The 22,635-nt window shown below is 50.9% G+C and overlaps 1 protein-coding gene and 1 long non-coding RNA gene across 3 annotated transcripts in view; one reads left to right on the forward strand and one right to left on the reverse strand.

Moving 5' to 3' along the window:
- The window catches only part of NAV3 (neuron navigator 3), a 363,931-nt gene that overhangs the window by 115,484 nt on the left and 225,812 nt on the right, over window positions 1-22,635 (reverse strand). The gene's annotated exons all lie outside the window — the stretch shown is intronic.
- Window positions 5,000-6,173, forward strand: LOC129335631 (uncharacterized). The gene is made up of 3 exons (XR_008597630.1): window positions 5,000-5,265; window positions 5,586-5,637; window positions 5,996-6,173. It is a non-coding gene; the product is annotated as an uncharacterized LOC129335631 (long non-coding RNA).

Raw genomic sequence — 22,635 nt, forward strand, 5'->3', positions numbered from 1 at the left:
CAAAAAGAATGCTTTAGATTGCAATTGTAATGTAACTATACTGATAGCATAAGATTCCCCGTTGTGGTTCATACATAAAACTCTATCTCCACTCCAAAGATTCTTTATACAACGTATATTTGGTCTTGGGCAGAAATTTAGATATCTGCATGAAATCTGCTGCCTTGGGCTTAAGGATGGCTCCAAGCTGTTTCTATGCAAAAGCTTCAAGATACCAACCTCAGGTCAATAGATGCTTGTGTCAATAAACTGACGGCCAGGCTACAAGCGATGAATGACACAGGTAGGACACTTGTCAGCTTCCCTCAAGTTTTGATGGGAAATGTAGGCAGCTTGGTGGAATGTTAGACAAGTGACAGTTGAGTTCATTGGACAGCAGTCGGAGAGCCAAGCTGTAAAACCAGGATGCCTACATTTCCCATCAAAACTTGAGGGAAGCTGACAAGTGTCCAACCTGTGTCATTTGTCAATTGTAGCCTTGCCCTGACTTGTCCCAGTCTGTCCCAGGTTTTGGGTCTGACAAAAGCCTGTAAACTCATCCTGACTCTGCAGTTTCAGAGCTGGGACTGAACTATGCAGGTGCAACGAGGTTTCAAGGTCTTGCGCCTACATTGCATCATTCTATCAAAAGACCTTGAGTGAGAGGACCTTGATTGGTTAATTGGAAGCAGGCGAGTTGCTACAGTTCTGTATAAAACAAGGGTTTTCATTCTAGCTTACACTCACGGACTCCTATTGATTTTGGACTCTGTAAGGTTGTCGAACGATTTCCACTTTCTGCTTTTGTGTTCTGGACCTGCTCACTTGGATTGGTGCCAGGCCAGGATTGGTGTCTCTGGATTTTGAGACTGGAACTCTGTGTGGACTCTTGGTTTAGCCTGAAAGATAAGTTCAGGCTAGGAGACTGAAAGTCTGTTTAAGTGTGCTAGGGTAGACTAGCTAGTTTTGTTATTTTCCTCTCTGCACAAAATATATGCAAAATTATGTCCTGTATCTTTTGTATCTTTGTTAATAAACTCTTTGGAGTATAACTTTGTGTGTTCTTTGGGAAGTTGTAAGCTTCAATCTGAATCTAGTACTTTGACCCATTTTGATTACAGCTAACTAAAGAGTTGTTTAATGGAACTCAATCGGCAAATGCTGAGATCTCACAAGATTTCCTCACAAGATCTTAGCTGCCATTTTAGACTGCCTAGTCAAGTCTGGTAATCCAAAATCGCTGCTACAGCATCACTTTGGCACCAGAAATGAATTGGGGGAAAGAAGGAGTGGGCAGGCAGTAAAGCAAGGTGAGAAGGAAGGTGGGAGTAAGTGGGATGGAGCAGAAAAGGGGAAAGGGGGACAGGAGGGAGTCAAGAAAGCAGGAAAAACAGAAGGATGGGAGGGAAAATGGCAGATGGAAAGACTTGACATGTGGGAGGGGAAGAACCAGGAAAAGGAGCAAAGCTGTGGGGGCTATGATGGGGAGGGAAGATGGAGATGGGTTGGGGAGGATAATAAGATGGAGGAGTCCGTGAGGGGACCCCTAGTTGTTTGCTATAAGCAACAATATTATAAAACAAACAACAAACTGTAAAATACAATGTTTTTCTGGACATAATTTTGCATATATTTAGGTGCTAGTCTTTGGATGTTGCTGAATCTTGCCAAAGCCCTCTTACTAAAACTTATAATGCTATCAAAACCCTATGCTAACAGAATTATTTTAAATCTAGTAACCACCCATTAATTATTGCATGAAAATCACAAAAATTGCCCTTACATTTTCTTTAGGAAAGATACATTTTTGTACCTTTTTAGCTACCTTAATAATATGATCAAAAAGGATTGTTAAAGGGGTGTCTCGCAGCACAATTATATGATTAATTTTCTCCATGTAGGATTATTGCTAAATGATCTGCTACAAATGTTAGCTGAAACAAATCTTGAATTTTAAGTGCTAGGAAAAAGAGTAAGATTTTACCTTAAATGCAATCAGGGACTTTAGAAATATATAACCAATGCACTCTAAATCAGGAGAGCTTATGAAAACTAGTATACCACACAAGCATCTTTTAGGTTGCCTAACTTTCTGGAACATCAAAAATCCTATAGTTTACCTTGGGAAGAGCTATAAACGTAATTACATCACATATCACAGATTCCCTGACAACAAAAGTGTCTGAGATTTTCCTCATCTCAAGCACACCAAAATAATTTACCCTTGATAGTGTTTCGATTTTTCTTGGGGTTTTATTGCCAAAGTTTGTAGACGATGAGGTCAATTTGCTCCTAGACTACTATATCTTTCTACACCCTTATCTTCCTGAAACTGATGAACTTGAAAAATAGTGATGGATTTTAATGGGAAACTACTAAAATGGTTCTGCCTAATGCTGCTTGAAAAAAATTCTCCATCAAAAATGTAATCATTTTTAAGGCAGGTTGTAAATGGACTGCAAGGCATGTCAAATATGACAAATTCTTCATCCAGGACAACTAATATGTTGAGCTTAGTGATTATTTTAGACAGGCTGTATCCATGAATATTCATGTTTCACATACACAGTAGCTTCTGTGGCATTTTCCGGCTCTCTTCGGTGCAGTTATCTGATGTTCCAAATTCAGGAAAGTACAGTGGGGGAAGCGTACATAACTTTTACATCTTAAGAAGAAAAGGAATTGGGTAGGGGCAGATAAATAGCTCCTCTCTCTGTTAAACAGGAAGTCATCACCCTCAATTCAGTCATAGCATACAATCATGATTTATTTTACCTGTGATTAGTTTGTGAAACCAAGAATCAGCCCTCAGAATCAAATCCTGGTTTGTCTCAACAAATGCTGGTTTCATTACTTCTGTAGCCTGGGACGCCATTGCATTGCCAAGAAATACGTCAGGGTTAAACTACGATCGATTGAGACAATCACACTAGCCAGACAATTAGAGAAGTACATGAACTATGCGTGTAGTAGCTAACATTACAAAAAATCGCTCCAGGGGTGCATAAATAAAAACATGCTACGTATCATATAACATCAGCATCTACATGCTTCAAACATTTGAAGTGTCTTTGGTTTCCTATTTTATTCCATATTTGGAACATTGGGAACACTTTTTGGACGGAGAAAAATCAGTTAAAGAACCTCCTGGGTTCTGCTAGATTCATGGACTTGTTGGAGACAATGTCCATTAACACTGTTGCCGTTTTGACAAATAACTTAATTGTACTAACTTAAGAAATAGTAGTTTGCACATGGCTATCTGTGCTGAATCGCTACACTGCAGAAAGTAAATGGGGGAATCCAAACATTATCATCTCTCAAATTTCTTCACTTTTCTGTTTTAAAATGTTATTGGACGTTTTGATGCTGCTGGATAATATTCCAATTAGAACAGTGATAGCGTGCTGGCAGTGAAATGCCCATTAATGGTGATTCAGCTGTTATTTTCTTACTGCCTAACTTTCATTTATTTTATTGTAAGAATGATTGAAATTTTGCCATTTTCACATTTTAAGCTTTAAAAAAATGCACCCCCCCCCAAACATGCCATTTTCTTCAATAAAGAGGAATTTGATTTCAGTGAGAAAATTTATTTCCAGTTTGTATTAGGCATTACTGTTAAGACATACATTTATGGATAGCACAAATGTAATTTTATTGGATATTTGCAGCTAGAGGTTAGACATTCTCTCTCTCACACACACACACATACGCACACATGAACGCACACACCCCTCTAAACAGAATGCAGATAAATAACCATAAGACAATCTTGTGCTTCCAACCAATACATCCCAGTGATATAAAAAGCATCCCTCAGTGACATCTGCCTAGTTTAGGACACAGATGATAGGTTTACTGAAGGAAAAGTTCTATCCACATTATTTTTTTTTAAAAGAAAACAACAACCTATGCTGGGTTTTCAAGATAAACCTGAAGTGACAGTATTACTGAAACAGAGCTATGTTTTGACACTGCCTGTTTCCAGAGCACCTACATTGTTTGGCACTCCCATTATTTTCCGCTGATCAGACATTTTGCATGTTTGAGCCACTGAAGCCCCAAGCAAAGAGCTTGTTCACAGGCAATACATATACTTCCAATTTCAGATACTCAGATTTTTTGCACTCCTCCCATTCCACCCCACATGCACTAACATAATCTTAATGTCTATTAGATATATGTATTTTAATATTCCACATGTGTGAGTTTTCTATTTATTATTAGTAAGGGTACCAAATCTATTTCTCAATATTGATTTTTATTTTAATCCTACCTTTTAACAAAAAGTTATCCAACATGGCTTACAAAACACAAGTACTAATAAGGTGGTACTACTTCCATCCTCTCTTGTGTACATGTTATGGCTGTCTAGTGCCACAATCTCTGATCCCTCAGTTCAGTAGACCTTAATTATATAGATGGAGTAAACACTAGAGATGGGCATGAACCAGGAAAATGGCAGTTCGTGGTTTGAGCCACGTGGTTCGAACCACGAACCTACACTAACTTGCTCGATTTGCGAACCAATTTGTTTGGTTCATCATGTCACTCCTTGATAGTCAGAGGTACCAAACTCACAGGGAGTCTTCAGCAGGCTCTCCTCCAGCCATCTTCCACGTTTGGAGAAGATTGGGTTTTGGATGTACAAGTTATAGACCCCCAAAGTGGGTGCCTCCAGGAAAGTTCCATTAGATATAATGGGAGCCATGAATGCCAATCGACTTGCATTGGCTCCATTGAAATACATTGCAACACGGGCAGCCCAATCCTAAGAAGGGCACGGAAAGTGAACAGGAACCGAACTAAGGCTTGCGAGGGCGCATCTAGCCCGTACGCCCGCGTAAGTGGCCTTCCGCCCGCGCTGGGACGCGGCGCTGGCCCGCCGGCGGGCCAGCACCGGTGCAAGCCACAGGCGCCCGGGCGGCGGCGCAGAAGTGGCGTAGAGCCCTACGCCGACGCAGGGGGGGGCGGGGAGCAAGGCGGGGTCGGAGTTAGTCCGCTCCCTAAGCTCCTCCAGAAGCGGGAACGCCCACAGCGGCGCAAAAAAGCTACGCCACGGAAAAAGAAGGCGTAGCCCATAGGCGTCCATGGAACGGCGAAAAATCAGCCCCCTCTCTGAGCGCCTCGCCCCGCCCCTATGGCCCGAAGGAGCATAGGATGAGAACTATCCCGGGGACCAATCAGCGTGCGCGCCCGGCATGGACGAGCCCCCCTCTCTGCACCCAATCACCTGCGACCGCGTCCTACAAAACATCCGGCCAGCACCGCCCAAACCCCCAGGTAAGTGAGCACTCGGCCGGAGGCTCTGCCCGTCTGCTGAGTGGCATTGCCCCTTTGAAAACCGAAACGGGCTGAGGGCATTCACATTGGCAGGCGCAGAATGCACTCAGGGGACTTTGCGAAAAACTGGGGGAACTTCGCATAAAGGGGAAGAGGTGCCTAACTGCCTAACTCTCTTTCTACCGTGATAGAAAGAATGACTCCACAGCTAACTGATGCATGCTAGTTGCTTCTAACTAAGCACAAACAAACTAACCCTTCCGTGGCAGAAGGGAATGACACTTTGCAAATTAACCGCATGCTCTCCCGTTTCCTTGCAGGTGCCCTGACTCTTGCGCTCCCACCTGGTGATGACCGACAGAGCGCTGACAGGTAAGGAGGAGGTGGGGGGGCATTCCGCAGATTAGTGCAAACCGCCCATTCACCTGAACCCACCCGCTCACTTGCCGCTTTGGGTGAGGCCCAGCAGGGGTGGGGGGCAACCATGCCCGCCCCTGGCTGCCTCAGAGGCAGGCGCCTCGAAAACCACATGTGGCCAGGTGTTTGTTGTGACCAGCTCATTCTCTCCCTTAAAGGTAAAGGCTTGCCAAGGCCGAGTGCATCCTCACCAGACCGTCATGCATCAGCTGCTGCCCTCGACCATGTGCAACCCCCCCCCGGATGGCGGAGTGTGGGGCTTGCCTTGCCAGTGGAACGAGGCAAAGCCCACACGTGTCTTTTTCCCCCACAGGCACGTCCAGGGCATGGCTGCTCCCCCGCGCCCCGCCCTCCCCAAACATCTCTGACGGACGGTTGGCTGCAGCCCAGGAAGCACCGTCGCGCCGCGGCCTGCATCCCAGCCCCGCCCCTCCGAGCGGGAAGGAGGGCTGTGTGGAATGCTCCGGCTCCCTCGCCAGCCTAAACGCAAGCCCGCTCTTTCCAGTGCAATAAAACGAGATGTACAACAACTGTTTTCTGTGTCTGCGAGTCTGACTTCGTCCTCCGCCCCTCCCCCAACACTCCCGTCACATCTCCCCACCTGCACATTGCCACAAATGTATCCGACACACCCCGTCTTGCCTCCCCGCCCCCTCCCTCCTCCTCCCCCCCTCCTCCTCTGTATTTGACCAGTGTCTGTACCACCCATCTGCTGAAGAGAACTTGATTCTCAGAAGCCTATGCCACAATAAAATTGGATAGTTTTAAAGGTGCTATGGGACCCTTTTTGAATTCGCTACCACAGGCTAACACGGCTAACTCCCCTGCATCTATGGCCAGGTAGAGGGTTGGGGCGGGGCATGTGAGCGGGGAGGGGGATCAATCCCCGGTGGGGAGAATAGCTGGCACCCGATAAGCAAGGGAGAGGGTGGTGCGAGCTGCCGCTGCAAGGGAGCGGGAGATGGCAGGGGAAACGGTCCACTCGCGGGAATCCTAGCCCCCACCAATGGAGAATCCAGGGTGGTGGCAGGCGGATGCCATATCCCGGGCAGGAGGTCTCGCGCGCCTGGGGAGGGTCGCCCCCATCGCAGCCGCAGCCCCAGCAACACAGTCCCATGAGCGGCCGCCTCCCAGAGTGGGTCCAGCCCCTCGGGCGTCTGCAGCAGCCCCATTGGTCATTCCACCCCAGGGCGTCCTGCCTCGCATCCAATCCCGTGGAGCAGTTGCCAGCCTCCCACGCCAACAGGCCATGGTTGTTGGGAGGGGTGGGGTGTGTCCGAGGCTGCGCGTGGCTCCGCCCTGGCTCGGCGCCGTCTCCTGCGTTCAGCAATTGTGGCCACTCGCGTTGCCCTGCCGGGGGGGGGAACCACTCCGAGGCTGCCAGCCCCGCCAATCCTGCAGGGAAGGCCGCTGGCCCCGCCCACAGGGGCAGTGGAAGAGCGCATCAGCTGCGCAAAGTGGCTAAAATGCGGGAGCCCGAGGCCTCCCGGCTGGCTGCCACAGCGTGCCCCTTCCCCGGCCGGGCCATGCAGGCTGGGTGGCCACCCCAGGCCCGGGAGGGCCCCCTGATGGCAGGTTGCGTGACTGCCCCAGCTCAGGGCGGCATGCCAGGCAGGGCAGGTGCGTTAGGGCAATATGGAAGACATGCCAGAGCGGCCCCTGGCCAGTCCTTGTGCATCCTAAGCCCCCCCCCCTTGGAAGGGATGCGCTGTCACCGCGGGCCTGGTCATGCACTCATGGTGCCAGGGCAGGATATGGCTGGCAGTTCACCAAACTATCGCAGGCAGACACGGGTCCATGTGTAGATGAGCTTTATTCCCAGTCCCACGGCGCAACGTACAGCCAGGCCCAAGGGTTCACGTCCCGCAAGGATGCACTTGAGCAGCACAGCATCCCCGCAAGGGAAGAGGGCCCTGGGGCCATAGGAAGCCAACCACCACGGCCCCCTCCCCTCCAACCCACAGGTCTGAGACGGGGGGGGGGGGCCTGTGCTGAACCTATCCATGAACTATGCAGCTGCCAGACAGAAGATAGGGAATTGTTACATCTCAGACCCTCCAAGGTCATGCCGGCGGGCGGTGTAGTTCGGTGGGCAGCACAGAAACACTATACCCACAGCGGTCCCGGCTGCATGGAGGGCGACGGGTGGCGGGAGCAGTGGGCGGCCAGGCTCGGGGCCCAGCTCATTGCCAAGGCTGCCGGGAATGACCTCCTGGCAGATGAGGGTGCAATGACTGCACGGCCAGTTTACCTGGAGGAGCTCTTCCCTGGCCGTGCGGAGGAGGCCCACCTCATACGAGCGTGGCTAGACACGGCGCTGTGCGAGGTGGAGCATGACCTCCTGGAAGAGGAGGTGGCTGCGGGCCCCGCGCGCAGTAAGTCAGGGTCCTCGGCGCCATCCAGGGAGCCTCCTCCGCTGCCACAGAGGGCAGGCCATAAGGGCCCGGAGGCGTCCCAGCCACTTCCGTCGAGGCGCAGGTTGCAGGTGCTTGCAGCAGATGCCGGGCTGCCACCAACGGGTGCCCCCCCTCCCTCTCTCCCCCCTCTGCAGGGACCATCAATGACAGGTGGATGGCTGCCATGGACCGGGTTCACGGGGCATTCCAGCAGGCGCGGGCAGCGGCACCATGTGAGTCTCGCCAACAGGAGGGGCACGGGCATGTGGGGTGGGGCGGCCTGCGGCCGCGACAACAACCCCAGAGCCCACAGGGGCCCTGACGCTCCCATCCCCCACCTCTTGCCCCCACAGCGGCGCCCGCCCGGAGCCCCTCGCCAGATGAGGAGGAACTTGGGAGGGGCTTCACCGCCTGGTCTCCACCCCGCTACCCGCCACCCGCTGAAGACCCAGAGGGTGACCCAGTGGAGGGGCCTGGCAGGAAGCGGCCGAAGCTGGAGCCCGTCCCCGCAGACGGCCGGGCAGCTGCCGATATGCCATCCCAGGCACAGGCATCTTGGACCCCAGCCGGGCCCCTGCTCTGTAACGGGGATGCCGTGGCGGGGTCGCTGGCCTCCCCCTGCTCCGACGCGCTACCTAGCCCTCACCCTCCTGGCTGCTGAGGCCGGGGTTCTGGGTTGGCAAGCTGCTCTCTGGGCGCCTGATGCGGCCCTGGAATCGATTGGGAATAAAGCCAAGTTCATTAACCGCTTTTCCCGTGCAGCCCGTCCATGGGGGGCGGTGGCTGCTGGCCGGGGCGGCTTTCCCATGCTCTCTACATGCAGGGGTTGAGGGAGCGGGGACTCGGAGGGGCCGCCTGGGACACCATAGGGGCGTAAAGGGCGAGTGTTTGGCCGGCCGAGCCCCCCATGGCCAGGCATGGCCCTCAGCGCGCAGCATGCCACAGGTGCTCCGCGACCCTGTCTCGCACAGCTCGGTCATGCTCCTGGGGCTCTGCCGGGGCGTCAGGAGAAAGGCGACCGGCGGGCGGCAGCCAGGGGTCCTCGCCTGGGCCCTCTGTGGCTGGCAAGGGGAGCTGCTGGCGCACGGCAATATTGTGCAGCATGACACAGGCAGCCACGAGCTTGGCGACGGTGAACGGCTGCATGGCCAGGCGGCCGCCCGTGTGATGGAGGCATCTGAAGCGCATTTTCAGCTGACCGAAAGCACGTTCGATCACCATCCTCGTGCGCCGGTGGGCCTGGTTGTAGTTGGCTCTGTCGGCGGGCTCATCCGCAGGGTATGGCGTCAGGAGGTAAGGCAGCAATGGATAGCCACGGTCACCTGCAAGGGGAGGCGGAGTTAGGATCTCCCTTCCCATCCCCGTCCCCTCACAGCTCCCCCACCAACTCCTGACCTAGGAGCCAGCCTCTCCCCTCAGGCCATGATGACAGGAGCCTGTTCAGGCCGGAGGTGGTGAAGATCTGTGCGTCGTGGACGCTTCCCGGGAACTTGGCAACGAGGTCCGTGAAGATCCCCTGGTGGTCACAGGCTGCCTGGACATTGATACTGTAGAACCGGTGCCGATTCCTGTAGACCTGCGGCTCCTCTCTGGGAGCGCATATGGCCACATGCGTGCAGTCGACTGCTCCAATCACATTGGGGAAGCCTGCAAAGGAGGAGAAGCCAGCCCGGATGGGTGCCAACTCTGCCTCCGAGGTGGGAAAGTGGATGTGCTCGCGGATCCGACCAACTAGGGCGTCCAGGAAGGCATGCAGGCAGCGGCTGGCGGATGACTGGGAGACCTCCAAGGCCTCAGCCATGACTCCCTGGAAGGAGCCGGTCGCAAGGTAGCGGAGGGACAGCAGGACCCTCTGGAGGACGGGGATGCCCCGGGGAGCCGCAGCTTGCCCCTGAAGGGCGGGCGCGAGCTCCTCGCACAGAGCCTGTATGGCTGCCCTGTCCAGGCGGAAGCGGTCCAGGCAAGTCATGTCGCCCAGGAGCAGGGATGGCACCCTGGCCTGGAACCGGCGGCGGCGTCTGAGGCGGCGCCGCCTGAGGGCCGCTCGGACAAACACGGCTGGCAGGAGGTGGCTGGTCCGGATGGCTGGGAGCCGCGGCGGCAGTGGCGGGCACCAGGCGGGGATGATCAAGGTCCTGCCTGGAAGGAACGCAGGTTGAGTTTCAGCACCCTGAACCCCCCCCCCCCACGCACAGCAGCAGGCCTACCGGTCTCAGCGGCCCGTTGCAAGTGGTGCTCAGGAGCAGGTCCTCTGTCCGCTGCATGGGCCGTCCCAGCCACCCTTCCCGGTCCTGCACCCCCTGTGCCCTCCTCCATCTTGCCGAGGGGATGGGTGAGCACATGACTAGGTGGCTGGTTCCCACCACTTATCTCGGGGACCGGACATTCCAGCGGGCACTACCCCCATGTCTGCTGAGAGCACTAGTGGCGGCGGAAGCCAGCGCCAGGCAAACTGGACAGAGGCCGAGAGAGTGCTGCTTTTTGGGCTCGTGGTGGAGAATGCGGAGGTCGCCCTGAGCACGCACAGGGGCGCCTCGTCCCGGTCTCGACGACGGGCATTCTGGCAGATGGCAGCTGACAGGGTCTCGGCTGTGGGCAACGCGCCCCGCACTGCTCACTCGGCAATGAAGCGCTGGAATGATTCTTTCGGGCCCGCGCGCAAACGAGTGCGCCTCCTCATGTCTCAGGGGGTTCCTTATGAGCGGGCCCTTGACGAGGGGCTCCCAGGCCCAGAGGCGGTCATGCGAGCGGTCATCCCGGAGGCGGTGGTGGGCGGCCTGGGCGTTGAGGTCCTGCCCGGTTAGTATTTGTGGATTCAGGGAGGCGAGGGGGGGGACGTATGGATCGTGGCACATGTGTGACAGGGCCTCTCCCGTGAGTAGGCACGGCCCCTGAGGGTCCAGACCCAAGCCAGGCGGAGGCAGAGGCAGCGGAGTCTGTGCCCCCCCTGGCAGAGAGCGGGGCCCAGGAACAGACAGCCCTTCCACCGCCACAGCAAGCCCCTGCTGCCAGCGACGAGGAGCCTCAACCGGGCCCGTCGGGGGGCATGGATCCGGAGCACGGTATGTATCTGTGGCCCTGCTGCTGGTGGGGCCAGGGACCGGCTCGGCCGCCGGCCTCGGCCACACATCCAAGGCCACTCATGGCGCCGACCGGTCTCAAGACGAGGGGTTGCGGCCGCAGTTGGAATGGGTGTGCTTGGCCTGGCTCGGTGGCCTGTGGCAGCCCATGTTGGGCCGCTGCTCTTCCCTCCCTGGGGCCTCTTCCCACCCATGTCTCGCTCCAGCAGGGACCATGCGCCTGGAGATAGGCGGGGAGGTGATTGCCCAGCTGCGTGAGCTGCCACCCTCCCGGAGGACCTCTGCTGCCGGAGCGGCTCTCCTGCAGTCGCTCGGCTTCCCTGTGTCGGTGGAGGGTGAAGGTGGCCCTGGGACTCCGCCGGTTCAGGACACCTCATCGACAGAGCCGCTCGAGGAGCTGTCCCAGCCTGCAGCACCATCCCCTCCAGCCCCCCCGCCCCCGGGTGCCATGGGCCGTGTGCGGGAAGGACCTGGCTCCGCCTCTGAGGGGGAGGGGCCCATGGAGGGGATCCTTCCAGGCGCACGGGCTCGCGGCCCCCGCCCTGCCCAGCGGCTTCCCCCGACACTAGCCGCAATGTGGGCGGCGATCGAGAGGGAGCGGCTAGAGGTGCACGCTGCATGGGAGGAGGCGAACAACCGCGGCCGGGAGTTCATGGCTGCGGTACTGGAAGTGGGGGAAGGGGTCCGTGCCTCTCAAGTCCGTGCCGAAGCCCTGCTCGGGCGGCTCGTCGCCATCCTCGACCCTCCGGCCCCACCCGCTGCAGCAGCTCCACCCGCCCCAGAGGCACCCCTCCCTCGGGCCCAGTTGCGTGCGAGAGGCCGGGCCCGTGGACGGCCAAGGGGGTCCGGCCGCCGGCCTCGCCGGTGACCGCCGCTGCCGCCTTGGGGGTGGGGTGGGGTGTTTTGCTGCACAGACGGCTCTCCTACACGCCTCCCCTTCCTCACGTCTGCTGGGGGAGGTGGGATGATATAATAATAAAGGCTGATTTCTGTGCAATGGGTGTCTGTGTTCTTTGCCTTGGGATGGGGACGAGGGGGCAGGCCCGCTGTGTCTGCCTCTTGGTGGCGGCCTCAGGCCAGCCCTCCCCTTCGGCGCCACTGGGGGGCTGTCCCCTGCTGCCAGAGACTGGCTGCTGCCCTGGATTCCTCATGGCAGGGCGCCTGCCAGTCCCATGCCAACCTCTCTGGACGCGGCCGCCAGGGACTTGGTGCTACATTGGGCAAACGGGGGAAAGGCTTCTCAGACTACGCCCACCCCTCTCCTTCCCGACTGCGAGCCCCGCCCGACACACGAGCCGAGGCAGTCTGCCAGCATGGGCGCGGTTTGCCTGCTGCTCTGGGGCCTGGCCGGGATCGCGTGCTGCCCATAGGCTGCGCCTTTCCTGGCCCCTCCCCCTGACGCTTGTCAGGAACAGCGCCCTTTGGCTGCGCCTGGCGGCGGCCGTAGATCAGACCCGCCCACAACACTTTCTGGTTCTCCAAAATTGCATCTCTGCGCCGCTGCAGGCGCCGCTGCGGCCACACTTTGCTGGCACAGGATCCGGCCCGGCGGCGCCGCCACACCACCAGTGCAGCCGCGTCGGCGTTGGGGCCGGCCATAGGATTGCGCTGCAAAAAGTTGAAATACATTGCAACACCAAAAAGAATCTTCCTCTGAGAACAGAATGACGGCCCCCAGAGTGGAATGACAGTCCCTGGGATCAGCTAAACTGCTCTGGGCCTGGAATGAAGGCCCCCAAAGTGGAATGACAGTCCCTGGGAACAGCTAAACTGCTCTAGGGCTGGAATGATGGCCACCAGAGTGGAATGACAGTCTCTGGGAACATATAAATTGCTCTGACTTGCATTGGTTCCATTGAAATACATTGCAGCACCAAACAGTTGCAATGAAAACATGGGATGGAATTGGAGAATCTTCTTCTGAGAATGGAATGATGGCCCCCAGAGTGGAATGATGGTTCCTGGGAGCAGAAAACTGCTGGAATGGGGCTGGAATGGGGACAGAAGTACTCTTTGAGGGGACAGTCAAAGAGATGTTCTTGGGGAGACAGGAATATTATTTTAAAGAACAGGAGGACAGAGACAATTTATGAGAGGAGATTAATCTTGGGGGGAGGAGTAGATATTCTTTGGGGACATGGGAATATTCTCATATAGGAAAGGACAGAGGCAATCCATGAGAGAAGGTCAATCCTGGGGAAGGAGACCTTGGGGGAACAGAAATCTTACTGGGAGAAAAGATGTAGTCTTTGAGGAGAAATGTTCTTTGAAAGGATAGAAAGAAAAGAAAAAAATCTTCTTTGAGAGGAAAGAAATTCTTGGAGGAGATGGAAAGAGAGTCCTGGGTGAGAGCTGTGGTGACTAGAGTCCATCTCTCCAATGGGGTGACCGAGAGGGAAGCCTTCCACCAGAGGAATCTATCTCTGCAACAGGGTGGGTGATTCTTAAGTGGACTCCTGAGGAGGGGGTTAAATAGGGGACGGGGTGTGGGGGTAATGTGGGCAACTGCATCAGCAAGTGGTTGGGATGTTGAGGCCCTGGATGGTCTAGTGGCAAGTAATTCTCAAAGGGAGGTTCAGATCCTCCTGGAACGAACCCAGCTATGGACAACCAAGTCCCGCTGCTGGATGCAGCCAGGGAGCAGCAGACACTGGTGGACTAGGGGAGCTGGCGTTATTCTTTGCTGAAGTCCCTCTCCTCCCCAAACCCCACCCTCTCTAGGCTCCCCTCCCACACATCTCCAGAAATTTCCCAACTTGGAGCTGGCAACCCTACAAGAGAGGTGCTCAAAATAATAATAAAAGACTCTTTAGATGAGTAACCCACTAGGCTTAGCCCCTGAGCCTGAGTGTGGAACAGAAGCAGGTGCTTCAGAGTTCTGAAGCATAAGAATGTCAAGTATAAGCTTCAAATACCTCCCTCTGTGACTGAAAATCCAACAGCAGTTCCTCCTTGTCTAACTGCCTGCTAGAAACTGAAACCATTCACCTGAGAGCTTGGGGTTATACTCCTTTGGTCTCATAGAGCAGAATGGGAGCTCTCTGGTTGGCAGCCAGAGCTGTCTATCAAGCTTTGCAGGACTGACATTGTTTTTCTCAGGGCTGCAGAAGGTCTGCAGAAGTCCATCCCCTCACTGCCTAGGGAATAGACTGATTGGCTCCAGGCTGTCTGCAGTGATGAACTGACAAATGAACCAAATGAACCACCCTAAAAAGCATAGTGGTTCATCAGAAATGTGCTCCGATGAACCACTGGTTCGCGAACCTCAAACAGACCTGGTTCATGACGAACTTTGGTTCATATTTTGGGTTGTGCCCATCTCTAGTAAACGCTGAGTTGCCTTTCCCTGATAGTCCTGGGCAGTAGTTAGGCGAGAGGTAGTGAATACAGGTTGCCTGTCTGGTAAAGTGCCTGGGAAGAAGAAAGAGGGGACTCTGTGTGGATTTGGATCCAGGTTCTCCGCCTGGTAATTAGGGAGTAGATGGGTGTTGAATGGTGACTGCCTTGAACTGCCTGTGAAGCCCCAAAGTGGTGCAGGGAGTTTTTTGGTGGGTGGCAGTGTAAAAGGGGCCAAAAGAAGGTCACATTGCCATCCATCACAAACCTCCCTGCACAACTGTGGGTCTTCACACATACTATGTATGTTTGTTTATTGAAACTTTATTTTTGCATTTATTTTTAAAGCCATTTTTAGCTTCTAGATGTGGGAGAAAAGTAGAGTATAAATCCTTAAAATAAGTATTTCTGTACCTAACCACAGTAAAATATTAACTATAATTATTTCTGAACCTAACCACAGCAAAACATTAACTGGTAAGATTACATAATAATGTACAGTATTGACTACGTATGTAAGATATATGAGATTATCCTGCAAGTAAATTCCCCTTGACCCCACTCATTGGAGAACACAGTACGTGTGATTCTCTTGAAACATTTTGTGTGAAACAGATAGTGTGCTTATATTCCAGCTTCAGAATGCATACCAGAATACAGAATATCAGGCTGAATATATGTGCATTTCAGACAAAATAGCTATTGTATGTATTAGGGATGTGCAACTCCCCCCCACCCCCAATTTTGGTTGATACAGATCCAGGTTTCAGAGATACCAAAAAAAATTGATATCCTTCAAATCTGGGTCAGATTCTCCTATATAGTTTGGTAAGATTAGAGAATCCCAAATTTATCTGGCCATTATTCCCTATGGGGGGAACTATCCAAAGGGAACTGTGGTGTGTGTGATTTTTCAAGCAAACACCACCAAATTTTTGGGGAACCTACTCCTTCCTGACTACTAAAGCCTCCCCCCACCCCATGTTTCAGAAAGATTGGACCCAGGGGTCCAATTCTGTGGGCCTCTGAACAAAGATGCCCTTAGCCACTATCCATTATTTCCTATGACGGAATGTTTCCAAGGCTTTCCAGGTAAAGAGAAACATTAAACAAAGGCAACCTCTGACCAAAAGCCAGTCCCAATACAAGTCCCACTCCTAATGCAAGTAGACAAAGCCCAACAGAAGCAAACTACTGCAAGGTAACCAATGTAAGAGCTGGGAACCCCGATGTCAAATTAGGAAACCTCAATGTCACACTAGAGAATCCCAAACAAGTGTAGGGGTGGGACTCGCTGGGGCAGCTTGAAGGGCTATTTGGAGCTCAGTTTGGAGATGGATAAATAGAGAGAGGGCAATGACATGAGCTGCAAAGAAGAGGCCTGCAGGTGGTTCGAAATGACGTCGATTCTGAGGCAAGCTCCAGACCATGGCTGGAGAGCAACGTGAAGCTGGAAGGAGACATGAGGCAACAGCAGGCAGAGAGTCTGGGAGAGGAGCCAGCTAGGAGCATGGGAAGCCATGAGGACAATGGGCCGAGAGAGACATTTTAGCCTTCCCCCCTTTCCTGGAACCCCGTGAAAACTTGTTTATCAGATTAAACAGAATAATCTCAGTTTAATCCACTCCATTAGATTCTGCTCCTGGATCTGATTTAGCATTATTTTATGTGATCCAGTATAGCTGGATTACACCAGATTGGCTTAAATCCAACAGGATATACAACAGGATATGAAAAGTCAGACCCCTAGGATGTATTGGGGAGGACTGTATGTAGTGTGCGCTTCCTACATGTGTGTTTGGCTTCCAGTCCCTATGATGATAAAAGACTATGTGAGAGTGAAATCATAATTATTTGATTCATCAGTGTGCAAGAATGAAAACAGTACTTTGAGAGCAATATTAGTGTGTGTTTTTTAAGCTGCCTCTGAATCCTGTCCACTTCTTTCACTTTATTTGCATTGTATGCCATAGCATTTGTTTAGGCATTAGCTTCCTGGAATGGCTTGCTATGTGCTCTAAAATGTTGTATTGCTGCTCCATTTGTTAAGGTCACATATGCTTAACATTTTGACCACATCAGAATGTGCTGTGGCATTTAAAGCTTTGTAAATGTTTTGAGCAGAGGAGATGCATAATGGAGATACAGAAGTTGATGCACTGATGCTATTGTTGTAGCAGTGGCCAGAGGTGAACCTCCATCAAATTTGCAAGCTTTTTAAATGTCCCTCTCACCAAGAGATTGACTCAATTATTGCTGTTGAGGCCTTTAATGGGTGTTGGATTTTACAGCCTCAAGTGAGGAAAGTTTAAAAAAACAAAAAACCAATAACTAGCAGACTTTCCCTTCTTTAGTTGGAAAAAAGCTCAGCTCCTGGGACTTTTTGCCAAATGGCACACTCAGATTTTTGGCAACTAAGTATGGTCTGACCATAGCTGAGCAGGCTCCCTCATCCACATCCTTTTACAACCTGCGCTTTCCTGTGCACTGCACTACTTTCCAGTGATCTGTTCTGTTTCTGATTATACACCCCCTCCTTTCTGTCTTTCCCTCCAATAGTGCCCCTCTGTCTCCATTTACTTGATCTTTCTCTCCTTTCTGCTTGACCATGCCCACTTTTGCATGATTTGTGTGTCAATGTAATATTGAAACATGCCAGGTGACTCATCTTTATATATGTTGGATCAAGGTAAGATGCTATTAGGGCCTCTAGTGGGCCTGATTCTCCCTCCCTCCCTCTCTTTCTCTCTCTCTCTTTTTGTTGTTTCATGCTCATTTGCCCCAATTAAAGTTATAATCTATTCATCTGAGAAGGCACTCCACATATTCTGGAGTGTCTACAGCATTTTACGCTCTCCAGATTCCTCAGCTACTCCTCTACAGTCTCTCTCTACAAATAGATATTCACCCTTGGACGTGTCTGGCCAACAGAGATGAGGTACTTTTTCTTTTCCAAAATAGATTTGAGATTGCTTGCTGGACAAAAGGAAACTTTTTGAAACTCTGATTCATGACAAATGGAAATTGCTGCAATATTTTTCATAAATCTTGATTTATCATTTTTAAATGCAATCCAAGTCATATGGTTTCTTGTAATTCTATCCCTTACCATTGCATCACGGTGGAAAAGTGAAGTGCAATGAGGCCATTACAAGCACTACTGCTCAATTATAAATTATACACTTTAGAACTGACTGATGGGCTGTTAGAAAAAAAGCAGTGCATTTTTTTTAAGTTTGGATTTTTGATAGAAGGAATATGCTTTCAAGGATAACTTATGGGAAGGTTTCTGCCTTATCTTTCATAAAATGAAATTCATCACTTCCATGGCCCCAAGTCTGGATATGCCAGACAATAGCTGACAAGCAAAACCAGCAACCAAGCCCTCTGATTTTGGCAGCAAAATCCGCAGTGTACTGTACACCAGAGGAATACTAGGAGTAGAGACATGCAGAGTTTCCAGCGATTCTTAGAAAGGACTGGTGTGTTTTCCCTGAAAGTGGCATGTGTCACCTGACAGCAATTTTTTAAAGATTAATTTTCTCCCCTCGAAGGAGTTTGACAATGCAGCCCTAAAGTATTTACTGTATAATTTTTTAAAATCATTGGATTTTTTAAAAACAAAGCATCGCATAGCAAATGTTTATAAAGGATATGTTGTAAAAAGCCTGACTTCTGGAGTTTCTAATGGTAAATGTCATTAGAATCATAATTACAGTGATATAACGGGATCATTGCCAGGGCACCAGCCAATAATTTTGCTTCATCTTTGAATTTTGCTTCATCTCCTAATATCAAGATCACTCTAATTTCCCATAAATGTCAACCTAACTTTAAACACAAAGCAACCATTTGGCAAAGTAGCACAGAAAGTTAACAAAACAAAACAAACCCCACAAGAAAAGCCAACAAAATAATAATACAAAACAGAAAACTCATGTACATGGACCACATATGTCAGGGAATAAATTACTGCACTGACAGTTTTCTTTAAAAAATCTTGGCAGGCTAAGAAAGCAATAGATACTATTAACACTCACAGATGAGAAACTATTGTCTAGGAACAAAACTCTCCGTTAATCTCAACCCCTAATAGTACTGGGCAATAATTGGATGCCAATTCAAGTTTCAGGGGCTTGCAGATCTGTTCTGCAATCTGAACCAATTCATTCATTAAGCTGAGGGTTAGAGAAAACATAAAAGGACTGACTTCAATTTAATCAGTGTTTCCACTGCTGGAAATGGAAGGAGAGGTCCCATTTGACCACCCCAAATGGCTCTGTTAGTGATCATGGGACTTGCATATAAAACACCTTATGTAATGGGGGCTTCAGGAAGTAGAGGAATTCTAAGTGTGAAATTGAGTTAAAATACTGCCTGGATTAGAGATGGGCACCAACAGCAATACAAACCAAAAAAAGCCAAGAACAGGCCAATCTGCTGTTCGCAAACAAGCTGTTTGTGAGGCCCCATCCTAACCGAACAGGTGGTCATTGCAAGCCTCGTTCGTTGCCTTAGGCAGCCGTTCGGCAAGCCTAGCACTTGCTGCAATCAATCCCCTTGGCAACCGGAGGCTGGGAGGGACTGAACTCTGTCTGAACTCCTTCTGGCTTTCCTTCTGGTTTTAACCCTTCAAAGTACTTCCAGCAGAGAGTCCCGTTTTTGCCACTGTGAAGAGAAAATGACAGCCAACAGGGAGGCCCGTGGATCACGCCTTCCCTGGGGTACAATCTCTCTGAGACTTGGGGGGTCTTCAGAGGACAGTGAGGACTATGTCCCCTGCAAATTTGGTGGGTATTAGACATTGGGAAGGTCAGTTTGTGGGGTGTTTAAAGGGCCGGTCCCCTTGCACGTGGCAGGAAAGGGCCCTTTAAACTATCAGCTGGCAGGCAGCAGGGGGAAATCCCCCCCTGCTGCCTGCCAGCTGATAGTTTAAAGGGATCTTTAAAGGGCCAAGTAAGTGGGTTTGATGGGAGGGGGGCTAAGTGGGGTGGGGGTTGGGGGGATTCTGGCCCCCACGAACAACGAACATATCCGGGAACAGTTCATGTTCGTCCATGTTTGTTGTTTGTTGTTCGGGTTTTTTTCCGTTCGTGCCCATGTCTATTTGTGAGGTCCCATTCTAAATGAACAGGTGGTCGTTGCAAGCCTCATTAATTGCTGTTTGTCTTGCTGTTCGTCAAGCCAGACAGTCTGGCACCTGCAATCAATTCCCTCGGCAACTTACTCAGGGATTGTATGAACTCGTCTGAACTCCTGCTGTTGCCTTGGAAACCCCAATCTAAGCCCAATGTAGCTTGATACGCAGGTCTTCCTTTCAAGTGTGGAGCTCCAAATTTGTTACAAGGGAGCAAAGACCAGGGGGGAGGGGGGCTCCCAGCTCTGACTTTGCAGACAATGGAGAGACAGTTGCTGTTGGCATTTTGATAGAGTGCATTGGAGCTTGAATTTTATTTGTGTGTGGTGGGATAGGGATCTACCCCTTCAAGTTCCAGGGCTGCTGCCAGGCTCTGGGCCAAGATATTTATTATTGGTACCTTTCCTGCTGCCTGCTCAGATCAGGTTTCTGGGAGTGGTGCAGTAGGGATCTTGACTTGGATGATGGCTGGAAGAGAGCCTGCTGGCCCCCACGAACAGCCAACCATGAACATGTTCATGAACAGGGCCACGTTCGTGGTTGTTCATGAGTCCCTGTTCATGGATGGCAACGAACAATGAACATGTTGATATAAACAGGTCATTGTCCTGCACTGTATCATAGGTCATAGTTAAGGAATGGCTTAAAGATACAGCACAATGAGTTTGTATCCAGACTAGAGATGGGCACGAACAGAAACAAAAACGAACATGATGTTCATTGTTCGTTGCCATCCATGAACAGGGACTTATGAACAACCACGAACGCGGCCCTGTTCATGAACATGTTCATGGTTGGCTGTTCGTGGGGGCCAGCAGGCTCTCTTCCAGCCATTTAATTGCCTCTTCTCTCTCCTCCTCTTCTGTATTTGACCAGTCTCTGTATCAGGCATCTGACAAAGAGAACTTGATTCTCTAAAGCTTATGCTACAATAAAATTGGTTAGTCTTAAAGGTGCTACTGGACTCTTTTTGATTTTCCTCCCTTATGTTGTCTCCTTGCCTTTACCAAGCTACAAAAATTTGTCCATAAAGTAAGCCTGCAAATTGGAATAGAAGACTGAGACACAATTGTCAACATCTGAAACATTCCTTGTTCATTCCATGGATATCCTTGATGCAAAACAAAAAATGTCACAGACAAATAACTAGTAATAATAAAGGAAAAAACAGTTGCAGAGAAAATCGGAACTCAATTTGTAGTTTAGTTTTAGTCTTTTCCTTCCCCAGTGGTTTTCAAAACTGAGGCTTTTGCCAGGAGGGCTTTCCATGAGAGGGTTTCACTAAACTTCACCCCAAGATACTTAAACGTTCTACATTGTTCAATGGGATTTGCCATCTATTGACCACTCTAATCTTCATAGAATCATAGAGTTGGAAGGGGCCATACAGACCATCTAGTCCAACCCCCTGCCCAGTGCAGGATCAGCCTAAAGCATCTCTGACAAGTATTCATCCAGCCTCTTCTTGAAAACTGCCAGTGAAGGGGAGCTCACCACCTCCCTAGGCAGCTGATTCCACTTTTGAACTACTCTGACCGTGAAAATTTTTTTCCTAATATCCAGCCGGTACCTTTGTGCATGTAGTTTTAGCCCATTGCTTCGCGTCCTACCCTCTGCTGCCAACTGGAACAGCTCTTTACCCTCCTCCAAATGACAGCCTTTCAAATATTTAAAGAGAGCAATCATGTCCCCCCTCAACCTCCTCTTCTCCAAACTAAACATTCCCAAGGCCTTCAGCCTTTCCTCGTAGGGCTCAGTCTCCAGACCCCTGATCATTCTTGTCGCTCTCCTCTGCACCCTCTTGATTTTGTCCACATCCTTTTTGAAGTGAGGCCTCCAGAACTGCACACAATACTCCAGGTGTGGCCTGACTAAGGCAGTATAGAGAGGGGCTATGACCTCCTGCGATTTCGACACTATGGCCCCTTTGATACAACCCAGGATTGAATTAGCCTTTTTTTGCCACCGCATCACACTGACTGCTCATATTCAGTTTACAGTCCACTCTTACCCCAAGATCCCTTTCACATATACTACTGCCCAGAAGTGTATCCCCCATCCAGTATTTGTGCTTCTCATTTTTGTGGCCCAGATGTAATACTGTGCATTTGTCTTTGTTGAATTGCATCCTATTCACAGCTGCCCACTTCTCCAGAGTATTCAGGTCTTGTTGAATTTTAATTCTATCTTCTTGGGTGTTTGCTACCGCTCCCAATTTGGTATCATCAGCAAATTTAATGAGCAGCCCTTCCACTCCTTCATCCAGATCATTGATAAAAATATTGAAAAGTACCGGGCCCAAAACCGAGCCCTGTCGCACCCCACTGGACACCTCCCTCCAATCTGATGAAACGCCGTTGACCACCACTCTTTGAGTGCGGTCCTCCAACCAGTTCCCTATCCACCGAACTGTCCTATAGTCTACTCCACAGTCTTCCAGTTTGCCCATCAGAATGTCATGGGGGACCTTATCAAAAGCTTTACTGAAATCCAGATAAATCACGTCAACAGAGTTCCCCCGATCCAGTAAGCTGGTCACTCGATCAAAGAAGGAAACCAGGTTGGTCTGGCAAGATCTGTTAGGAACAAAACCATGCTGACTTCCCCGGATCACTGAGTGGTCCTTCAGATGCTTACAGATTGATCCCTTTAAAATCTGTTCTAATATCTTCCCAGCAACAGAAGTCAGACTGACCGGCCTGTAGTTTCCCGGGTCATCCTTCCTCCCTTTCTTAAAGATTGGGATAACATTCACTCTTCTCCAATCTTGTGGCACATCCCCAGTCCTCCAGGAGGCCATGAAGATGATGGATAGGGGTTCTGCAAGTTCTCTGGAAAGTTCTTTCAGCACTCTTGGGTGCACCCCATCCAGCCCAGGGGATTTGTATTCATCCAGTGCAGCCAGATGCCTCTCCACTACCTCTCTGTCAATGTCAATTAGCCACTCAGGTGTCCTGCCACATTTTCTACTATCTCTAGATTTGCCTGAGTTCTTCAGGGAGAA

This window comes from Eublepharis macularius, chromosome 9 (assembly GCF_028583425.1).
Source record: "Eublepharis macularius isolate TG4126 chromosome 9, MPM_Emac_v1.0, whole genome shotgun sequence".
NCBI lineage: Eukaryota > Metazoa > Chordata > Lepidosauria > Squamata > Eublepharidae > Eublepharis > Eublepharis macularius.